This window comes from Cebus imitator, unplaced genomic scaffold (assembly GCF_001604975.1).
Source record: "Cebus imitator isolate Cc_AM_T3 unplaced genomic scaffold, Cebus_imitator-1.0 Scaffold658, whole genome shotgun sequence".
Lineage (NCBI taxonomy): Eukaryota > Metazoa > Chordata > Mammalia > Primates > Cebidae > Cebus > Cebus imitator.
In genome coordinates this window covers 221,130-232,098 of record NW_016107973.1, presented here as the reverse complement: position 1 = coordinate 232,098, position 10,969 = coordinate 221,130, and positions in this window count along the sequence as shown.

Sequence of the window (10,969 nt, the reverse complement as noted above, 5' to 3'; positions counted from 1 at the left end):
CTTTAGAGAAGTTATCTACACACCTATTTACTCATCTTCCCTGATTTCATGTGTCAAATAATTGAAATGAAAAACTTCACAAATGTCATAGAAGAAAACCAGTATTTTTTTTCATTACATGTAAAAATGAAGATAGCTTAACATTTTAGTTGGTCAGTCTTTATTTCTTATTTTATTATAATTCTTTTCATACCCTTTACTCATTTTGCTTTACTTGTCCTCATATGTTCCTTAAGATTTACGCTTCATTCTCCATGCACAGACATGTACACACACAGTCCTGTAGGAACCTGTGTTGTAATCATAGTATCTGAGCGTGAAGAAAGAGGGCAAACCTATTCATTCTGTGTAAGAATGAGTCAGATAGTGCACAGAAAACGTATACTTTGACAAATGAAAATAAAAGTGTCTGTTAAATGGGGTTACTTGGCTTTTGCTTGTTGACTTGTTTAATATCCTTATAGATTCTGGATATTAGACCTTTGTTGGATGCATAGCTTGTGAATATTTTCTCCCATTCTGTAAGTTGTTTGTTTACTCTGTTGATAGTTTCATTTGCTATGCAGAAGACTTGCCAATGTCAAGAATAATATTGCCTACATTTTCTTCTATGATTTTTATAGTTTGATATCTTACATTTAAATCTTTAATCCAACTTGAGTTAATTTTTGTATATGGTGAAAAGTAAGAGTCTAGTTTCATTATTTTGCATATGACTCACCAGTTATCCCAGTAACATTTATTGGATAGGGAATCCTTTCCCCATTGCTTGTTTTTGTTAAGTTTGTCAAAGATCAGATGGTTGTAGGTATGCAGCTTTATTTCTAAGTTTTCTATTCTGTTCCACTCACCTATGTGTCTGTTTTCGTTCCAGTACCATTATGTTTTGGTTACTGTAGCCTTATGATATAGTTTGAAGTCAGCTAGTGTGATGCCTCCAGGTTTGTTCTTTTTGCTTAGGATGGCTTTGGCTATCTGGGCTCTTCTTTGCTTCCATATGGACTTTAAAATAGATTTTTTCTAATTCTGTGAAAAATGAAATTGGTAGTTTGATAGGAATAGCATTGAATCTGTAAGTTGCTTTGGTCAATATAACCATTTTAATGATATTGATTCTGCCAGTCCATGAGCATGGGATGTTTGATTTCCATCTATTTGTGTCATCTTTGATTTATTTCAGCATGTTTTATAGTTATCCTTGTGAAGATCTTTCACCTCTTTGATTAGCTATATTCCTAGGTATTTCACTTTCTTTGTGGATACTGTAAATGTGATTGCATTTCTGATTTGACTCTGAGCCTGGTTGTTATTGGTATATAGAAATATCCAAAGAAGACATAAAAGCAGCCAACAAACATGAAAAACACTCGGCATCATTAATAATCGGTGCAAAGCAAATCAAAACTACAATGAGATATCATCTCATACCAGTAAGAGTCACTATTAAAAAGTCAAAAACAAAAACCAAAAAGAAAAAAACAAAACAAACAAACAAAAACAAAACCGATGCTGGCAAACCTACAGAGAAAAGGGAATGTTTAGACACTGTTGGTAGGAATGTGAATTAGTTCAGCCATTATGGAAAGCAGTTTCAAGGTTTCTCAAAGGACTTAAAACAGAGCCACCATTCAATCTGGCAATTCCATTACTGGGTATATACCCAAAGGAAAGTACAACATTATACAAAAAGACATATGCACTTGTATGTTCATTGCCATGCTATTCACAATAGCAAAGACATGTAATCAATCTAGGTACCCAACAATGGTGTATTGGATAAAGAAAATATGACACACATATACCATGGAATAGTACACAGCCATAAAAAAGAATGAAATCATGACATGTGCAACAACATAGATGGAACTGGAGGCCATAATCCTAAGCAAATTAATGCAGGAAAAGAAAACCACATACTGCATGTTCTTATATAAGTGGGAGCTAAACATCGCTACACACAGACATAAACATGGGAGCAAAAGATACTACGGTGACTAGGCGGGGAAGGGAGGAAGGTGGGGTGTGGGTTGAAAAACTACCTATTGGGTACTGTGCTTACTACCTGTGTCCAATATACCCATATAACAATCCTACACACGTACCCCTTGTATCTAAAATAAAAGCTGAATTTAAAAGAAAAGAAAAGGCTGTTTATATTAGTTTCCTATTGCTCATGTAACAACTTTCTGTATTAACAGGAGGCTTAAAACAACAGAAATTAATTATCTTACAGTTCTGGAGGGAAGAAATCCAAAATCACTACTGCCAATTTGAAATCTAGGTGTTGGCAGGGCCACACTATCTCCAGAGGTTCTTGGGAATAATTCCTTTCCTGCCTCTTCTGGCGGCTGCTGGCATTAATTAGCTTGTGGCACCAAATGTTACCTCATATGGCAAAAAAGGGTCTTTGCTGATGTAATTAACTTAAGGATTTTGAGATAGGAAATTATCCTGAATTATCAATAGGGCATCTCTGCCTCTTTTGTCACACTGCCTTTTTTAATGTGTGAAGTTTCCTTCTGCCTGTCTCTTATAAAGACACTTATGATTACATTAAAGCCCTATTGATAATCCAGGATAATCTCCTATCTCAAAATCCTTAAGTTAATTACATCTGCAAAGACCTTTTTTTTTTTTTTGCCATATAAGGTAACATTTGTAGTTTCCAGGAATCAGGATGTGAGTATCATTTGGGAAACAATTTTTCATCCTACTACAATGTTCATTATTGCAATTATTATGTGGAAAAATGATAATAATTTTAAATGATCAGCAATATGAATTGGCTCAATCATGTCAAACTCATAGGCTGAAAAGCTATGTGACCATTTAAATGAATTATCTTGAATAGTCTTTTTCCCTATCAAACTTATATAAAAATTAAAAATATAAAGGATAGCCAGTATTTTAAAAGATATAGGAAATCAGACTTTGTAATACATTGTTGGCAGGAATGTAAATTAACACCAACATTCAGAAGATTTGAAACAAACAGTAAAATACAATTGTAGTTCAGGCCTTCTGGTAAGTTTTGGTCTAGATCTTTTCATGTAGATATACTTCTTTCTGAAGTCCAAGTTGTATAAGGAGAAGGTTTACTGCTGTAGGTAGTTTGCAGTAGTGAAAATGGGAAACAAGTACAATGTCCCTCACTCAGGGGAATGATTAAGTAAACCTCCCATAGAAATGAAAATTAGGCAATCTTTTAAAAGAAGAGATGAGATTCGTATATGAAATGAAAAACGGGAAAGATATATTGTTAACTTTTTAAAAAGGAATGACAAATTAGATATATTGTTAACCTAAAAATCCACAGTATTTTCTATAAGGAGGAAGAAGAAGGGAAGATCCATGGGATGTATACTTCTGTATTGTTGGATTTCATTTACAACAAGCATTTATTATTTTTGTTGCCAGAAAACAATGATTGAGTTTAAAACATGGGGAATATTGTGAGGTATATTGAGACATTTTGTTCCCACCTTTGTGAAGACACAGTTTCTTTGTTTACAAAATGGAAAGCCTCATAGCATTGTCCTGAAAATGTAATGTGTTTGTGAGAGCCAAGCCTGGTTCACATTTAACCCCAAGATGTTAATGAGATTGTTGTAAAATATTTTTATTATGGTTCAGTTGTAAGCATTTTATAAGCTCGATCTGACTTCTTTAACGAGTAAATTATTTTCAAGACTGCCTACATTTCAAAACAGTTTTTTGTTTCTAGTTGTCATTTTGTGATTGAATCCTAACTTACTTGCATTATAGTCAAAGAATGTGATCTATATAACAATCCTTTGAAATTTGTTGAGATTTGTTCTATAACCCTTTCTGTGGTCAGTTTCAGTAAAATGTTCCATTTTTGTTTTAAGGAATGCATATTCTGCAATTGTTAGGTGCAGTGTTTTACATGCATTCATGAAATCAAGCTTACTGTGTTGTTGAAATCTTTTATCACTTGTTTTTTGCTCCTTGATGTAACAATTTTAGTCTTTAACTCTCCCACCATGATCATGGACATATCTATTTCAGGTAATTCTTTGAATTTTTGTTTATATATTTTAAAGCTATATTTTTAGGTAAACAAAAAATTTGTTAGGTATTCTTGATGAATTAAACATTTTATCATTATGAGGGTACCATCTTGATCAAACTCTATTTTTTTCAAATTTAGTAAAGCTACACCAGGTTTTTAATTAGTTAGCATGGGGTATCATTTTAAATTAACATACTTTCAGTCATTCTGTATCTTTGTTTCAGGCATGTCTTTTGTAAACCAAATATACTTGGATTCTTTTTGCATCCAGTCTGAAATTCCTTGTTCATTGAGTGTTAATCAGGTTACATTTTTGTAACAAATAATATATTCAAATGTGTTTCCATTTTATTTTGTGCTTTCTACCTTCCTAACCTCATCTGCTTTTTTCTCCTTTATTTTGAATTGATTTGAGTATTTTTCCTCATTCTGTATTTTAAAAATCTGCTACTTCAAAAATGTTACACCCTACTTCTATTACTTTAGTGGTTAATTATCGTATACATTTTTATCTAAAAAAAATAAGGCAAATCACTCTTATAACCCTCCTCCCATACTAACAACACTTTTAACTCAAATCATTCCCTCGTCTTATATTATTATATTGTAATATATTTAATTTTTGCCATGTTTTTATCTTATAAGATATCATTATTTTAAGTCAGTATTACTTTAGATTTATGTGTCTTTACTACTTTTGTTGCTGTTCACTTCTCCCTGCATCTCAAATCTTCACCTTTCCTCCAAAGTAAAATTTTAAAATTCCTTTTTGTAAAATTGTTTTTGGCAAACCTCTCTATTGCTATTTATCTAAAAATGGTTTTATTTCAATCTAATTTTTTTCATTTTTAAAAATTATAAACATCTTAGATCATACATAAAATAGAAAGAATAACAATCACCTATATACTCACCTGGATTCATTAATTATTACTATTTTGAGATATACATCTATACCTGGATCTTGCTATTCATCATTTTTAATATTTTTTTTGCTGAACAATTCAAAGTAAATTACACTGTAACATGTAATCCCTAAATAATTTGTTACGCATCTTCAAAGTATAAGAACAGTCTCCTAAATAACTAAAATGTCACTATAACTCTCTTAATAAGGTTAACTGTAATTCCTTAGATTTGAAATACACTCCATATTTAAATTTTTCAAATTGTTCAAAAATGTGGCTTATCGCTCCCTTTACAAACCATGTTCCAATCACAGATAACATTTTCTATTAGCTATTAGTTATTGATACATTTTTTAGCTGTCTGGATGACTAGGAAGTTATTGATATATTTCTTAAATCTTATTTAATCTACAACAGTTGTTCCCTTCAACTTTTTTTGGTGACACTGACTTTTTTAAGTTCCCAGGCTGATTGTTTTGCATAATGTCCACATTCAGGATTTGTCTGATTGAATATTTATAATTTATTTCACCTGTTATTCCTTGCTGTGTATTTCCCACTACCTAAGAGTTAGCTGCGAAGGCTACATTCATGATAATCATTTTCTCCCTCTTATTCTCTGGAGGTAGGATTTTAGATTAACAGGTTTGTTTCTTTTACATTTAGTACTTACTTTGGTTGTTTTCTGTTTTTCACTACTACTATTGATTATCAGCTGCATGTATAATTGGTATTACTTTGAAGGCAATTTATTTTTCTTTAGCTCCTATTAATATTCTGTATATGAGTTTACTGTACCCAATTATACTATGATGTGTTAAATGTATGTATCTTTTTACTCAGTTGCTTGTGATTCACTGGGGTTTTTGAATATGTGGTTCTGTCTTTCATCAGTTCTAAAAAATCCTCAACCATTGTCTCTTCAAATGGTGCCTCTGCCTCATGTTCTCTTTCCTTTCTACTTGTAATATTTTGTGTCTTAATGCTAACTGCAGAATAAATTTCAATTCTAAATTCCACTTAAACTCCTCTTTATTTGGTTTTAATATTCTTTATGGTTTCCATTTCAATTAGTATATCATTTTTCTATGCAAAAGGTTTATATTTAATTTTACAATATATTTGGATTTTTTGTTGTAAAAAAAATCCAATTATTAAAATTAATAATTTTAATGCTTTTTCACTTAGGAGCCTGTTATAATATTTTATATTACATGTTATAAAAATTCTAAAATCTGAGGTTCCTGGGAATTTTGATTCTTCAGGAACTTGATCCTATGATTTAATTTACTCTAGGGTGTTTTGTGATTTTTGACTATGAGGTACTTATTTTCCTTTAAATTTCAACTGTAGGAATTCTTTATGTCCTAAGTTGAAGGTAGGTAATTCCAGGGATTTGCTTGTTTCAGTAATGTACCTAGGCTCATTACTTGTTTGGGACTTCAAAATTATCTACGTAATATTCATCTGACCAGTCAATTAATGTGAAATAGAACTTCATCTCTGTGTCTGGGTAGGCTTATGTTTAAAATTTCTCAAGTGAGTGACATCACTGAAAATGGCAGAGGAGGAAATTCCAAAACTCCATTAAAGAAAAAACAATCAGAATCAAATATTTTGGAAGATAGATTATAATTTAAGAATTACAACAATAAAGGGAACACTTAATTTTTAAAAGGCACTAAATTTCAATGAGAGAACATTATGGCATCTTAACTTAACTGCCTACAACATACACAACCTAGCTAGGAGGTGGCCATAGGGACAGCTGCTTGTGTTCCTGGTGTGGCTTGCTGGAGCCAGAGAGGCAATTTGGACACTGTTCTCACATAAATGTGGTTTTGTGTTTTGACCTGTCTGAAGGCTCCCAGAGGGGTTAGCTCAGAGGTTTTTTTTTTTTTTTTTTTTTTTTTTTTTTTTTTTTTTTTTTTTTTTTTTTTTTTTTTTCCTGCCTTTAAACTTTTGTTGAAAGCATTTAAAGGCAAACATGCAGGCTGCAGCCTCCTAGGATAAGAGATAAATAGAACAAGCCATAGACAGACCAAAGATCCTACGGGAAAACGCTAGTGAAGGAGATATGTGTGGAGTAAGGGATTTAAAAGCTCCTGCACATAAAAGGGAAACTGAAAGCCATGCAAGAGATACATGCTCAGAAAACACTGGAGAAAACCCAAAGATTTCAATTCTGCCTGACCTTTACCTTAGGCTCTAGCAAGCAGGAAATGAAGGGCTATGCAGAGATGTAAATGGCCAAGCGAAGCACTGAAAGAGTGCACCAACACAGAGCCAATCTACAAAGACTGTAAGATAAATAAAACCATTTTTTTAACTTTAGATATTTAAAAAAATATGTTTAATCACTAACTGACCACTAAGAATACAGAACAGAGATTTCAGGGACCAAAAATGACAAAGAATATAGTCTTTAAAAATAGATCAGAAAAATCACTAAACAAACAAAAAATTACAACCTACAACAAATAGCAACAAAAAACCCCAGGGAAAAGAGATAACCTGATTTATAAAGTTACCATACTATAATAATATAAATGTCCCATTTTCAACAGATTAGAGGCACAAAAAAGTAAGAAAGTATGGTTCATTCACAGAAAGAAAAAAAAATAGCGATAGTCCCCAAGTAAATCTAGACATTTGCCATATTAAAAAAAGACTTTAGACTATAAATAAACAGTCTTAAATATGCTCAAAGAGCTAAGGGAAATAATTGTGTTAACCTACCCTGTGTTAGCCAGACAGAATCTATTTTGCTGAGAGCCAGATAGACTCCATCTTAACCTCTGTCTCACCCCTCCCGCCATTTCTCTTTGAGTGCATGTCTGGGTCATGTTCCTGTGCTGGGTCATGTTGTACTTAGAGCTATAGAAACATATAACCATTGTAACCATATCCTGCTTAGCAAACCCACTTGCTGTTGTGAATTCCCCCTTGATTGATTACATGGCAAGTACTGAATATGCCCCCCCAGCACTTGGTAACCAGCAATCATGGGAACCTCCTGCCTCCTAGTTACCAGCCTCCTTATCTAACTTGCTTGTTATGCTTCTGTAAATTCTGCTTCAGCTAGGCTCCCCCTTCCCTTTCTTAAGCAAGGTATAAAAAGGAATCAAGCCCCTTGATCAGGGCCGAGAGATTTTTGAGTGTGAGCTGACTCTCAGTCGCCAGCAATAAAGGACTCACAATCAGATTTCAGAGTGTGGCACTTTCCTAACAACTTGCTTGGATATAACAAAGTGAACAAAGAACTAAAGGAAGCCTGGAGAACTATTATCTCAACTAAGTGAGAATATCAATAGAGACAGAAGTTGTAAAAGAGCACTACATAAAAATCCTGGATACAGAATTATAGCTGGATAGAAGGAATGAGTTCTGGTATTCTGCAGAACTGTAGGGTAAATATGGGAGCAGAGATAAAATCAATAAAGAATAGAAAAGAAATAGAGAGTTTGAATGAAACCAGAAGTTGGTACCTCCAAAAGATTAAGAAAACTGACAAACCTCTAGCTAGACTGTATAAAAAAAAAAGAGAAAGAAGAAACCCAAGTTACTGAAATCAGGAAGTAGAGAACATATCAGCACAGTGCACAATTGCAGAATAGGAGGATCCAGCCCCTGTATCTCCATAGAAACATTGATCTTAACAAAAGATTCTATAGTTTGGATGTTTGTCCCTAAAACGCTGATGTTAAATTTGATGCCTAATCTTGGAGGTGCAGCCTAATGGGAAGTGTTTTGGTTATGGGAGCAGATCTTTCATGAAGAGATTAATACCCTCCCTCAGGGAGCGGGTGAGTGAGTTCCTGGTCTACTAAGTCCAAGGAGAGCTGGTTGTTAAAAAGAGCCTGGCACTTCCCCTTCTCTCTCTTACTTCCTCTCTCACTATGTGATCTCTACACACACTGGCTCCCCTTCACCTTCTGCCATGAGTAGAAGCATCCTGAAGTGAAGGTACTATAAGGTAACTTAGCTGTCTTTTGTGTTCATTGCAGCACTATTCACAATAGCTAAGACACAGAAACAACCTAAAAGTCTGTCAATGGATGAATGGATAAAGAAAATGTTACACGCACACACACACACACACACACACACACACACACACACGGAGGACTATTGTTTAGGCTTAAAAAAGAGGAAAATCCTACCAGTCGCGACAACAAAAATGGACCTGTAGCATGTTGTACTGAGTGAAATAAGCCAGACACAAAAAGACAAATATCATATTACCTCACTTATATGAGGAATCTGAAATAGTCAACCTCATACAAGTGGAAAGTAAATGGTAGTTGACAGGGTCTGGGGGAGGAAAAAATGGGGATGTAATGGTTAAAGAGCACAAAGTTTCAGTATGTAATATAAATAAATTCTGGAGACTTATGATATTCTGATATAAGCAATATATATTTGGTCTCTACCTCAGGTTTTTGACACAGAACTCCTAAAACTCTTGTAATTTCCTGAGTAGCAGCAGGCTAGGCATATCTTTTGATCTAATATTTAGTCTTAGTTATGGAGCTCCTAATCCTTTGGCATTTCCTGGGTGATAGGAGTGTCTTTTATTCTAATGAGACAACTCTTGGTGGGCTCCTCAATGGAGGTTGGTCAGCAGAAAGACCAAGCTGTAATTAGAAGCCTGGAACTTTCAGCTTTACTCCTCCCCATCCTCTGGGAAGGGGAAAGGGGCTGGAGATTGAGTTAATAATCATGTATGCCTATGTAATGAAGCCTCTATAAAAATCCCTGAACTACAGAGTTAGGAGAGTTTCTGGGCTGATGAACACATGGCAGGAAGGTGGCCCACCCCAACCACATGGGTACAGAAGCTCCTGCACTCAGAAACCTTCCAGACCTGACCCTATGTACGTCTTCACCTCAACGTTCAACTATACCCTTTGTCATATCCTTTATTAATATGATAAACCATTAAATGTAAGTGTTTTCTTGAATTCTGTAAGTTACTCTAACAAATTAATTGTACCTGAGGAAGGGTCATGAAAAACCCTGATTATTAGCTGGTAGGTCAGAAGCACATGTAAAACAATCTGGAGTTTTCAACTCGCATTAGATGTGGGGGTCCATCTTGTGGGACTGACCCCTCAACCTGTAGGATTTGACTCTAACTCCAGGTAGAGAGTGTCATAATTGAATTGAATTATAAGACACTCTGTGTCTGTTGCAGAACTGTTTGATGTTTAGGGAAAAAAGCCTACACATTTTGGTCACAAAAGTGTTCTGTGTTGTGTTGAGTGGAGTGTGTGAGAGTAGGAACACCTTGTATTTTTTCCCTATCTAATACACTAATATACAGCATAATATCTATAGCTAACAATCACGTATTATATATCTAAACGTTGCTAAGACAGTAGATATGTTAAGTGTTCTTACCACACACACACAATGATAATAAAGGAAAAGAGAGGACTCTTTGGGAAGTAATGGATACATTTATGCCCTTATCATTAACATTAAATGTATAGAGCTTTTTTATGTGTCAATCATATATCAATTAAGTAGTTTTAAAATGAAATAAAATGTGCGAACATTACTAGCAACCTTACAGAAATATGAAGTAGTATAAAACATACTATGGACAATTGTCCGCCACAAATTAGACAACCTAGATAAAATGGACAACTTCCTAGAAACACAAAAGCTACCCAAATGACTCAAGAAGTAAAAAATCTGATGAGACATAGGTAAAGAGAATGATTCAGTAACCAAAAACCTCCTAGCAAAGTCCAGGATCAGATGACTTCACTGGTGAATTGTACCAAACATCTAAAAATAATTAACACAAGGCAGAGAGCCTGTAACACCAGCAGTTTGGGAGGCTGAGGTGAGCAGATCACCTGAGGTCAGGAGTTCAAGACCAGCCTGGCCAACATAGTGAAACCCCATCTCTACTAAAATACAAAAATTAGCTGGGCGTGGTGACATATGCCTGTAATCCAGCTACTCAGGAGGCTGAGGCAGGAGAATCACTTGAACCCAGGAGGCGGAGATTGCAGTG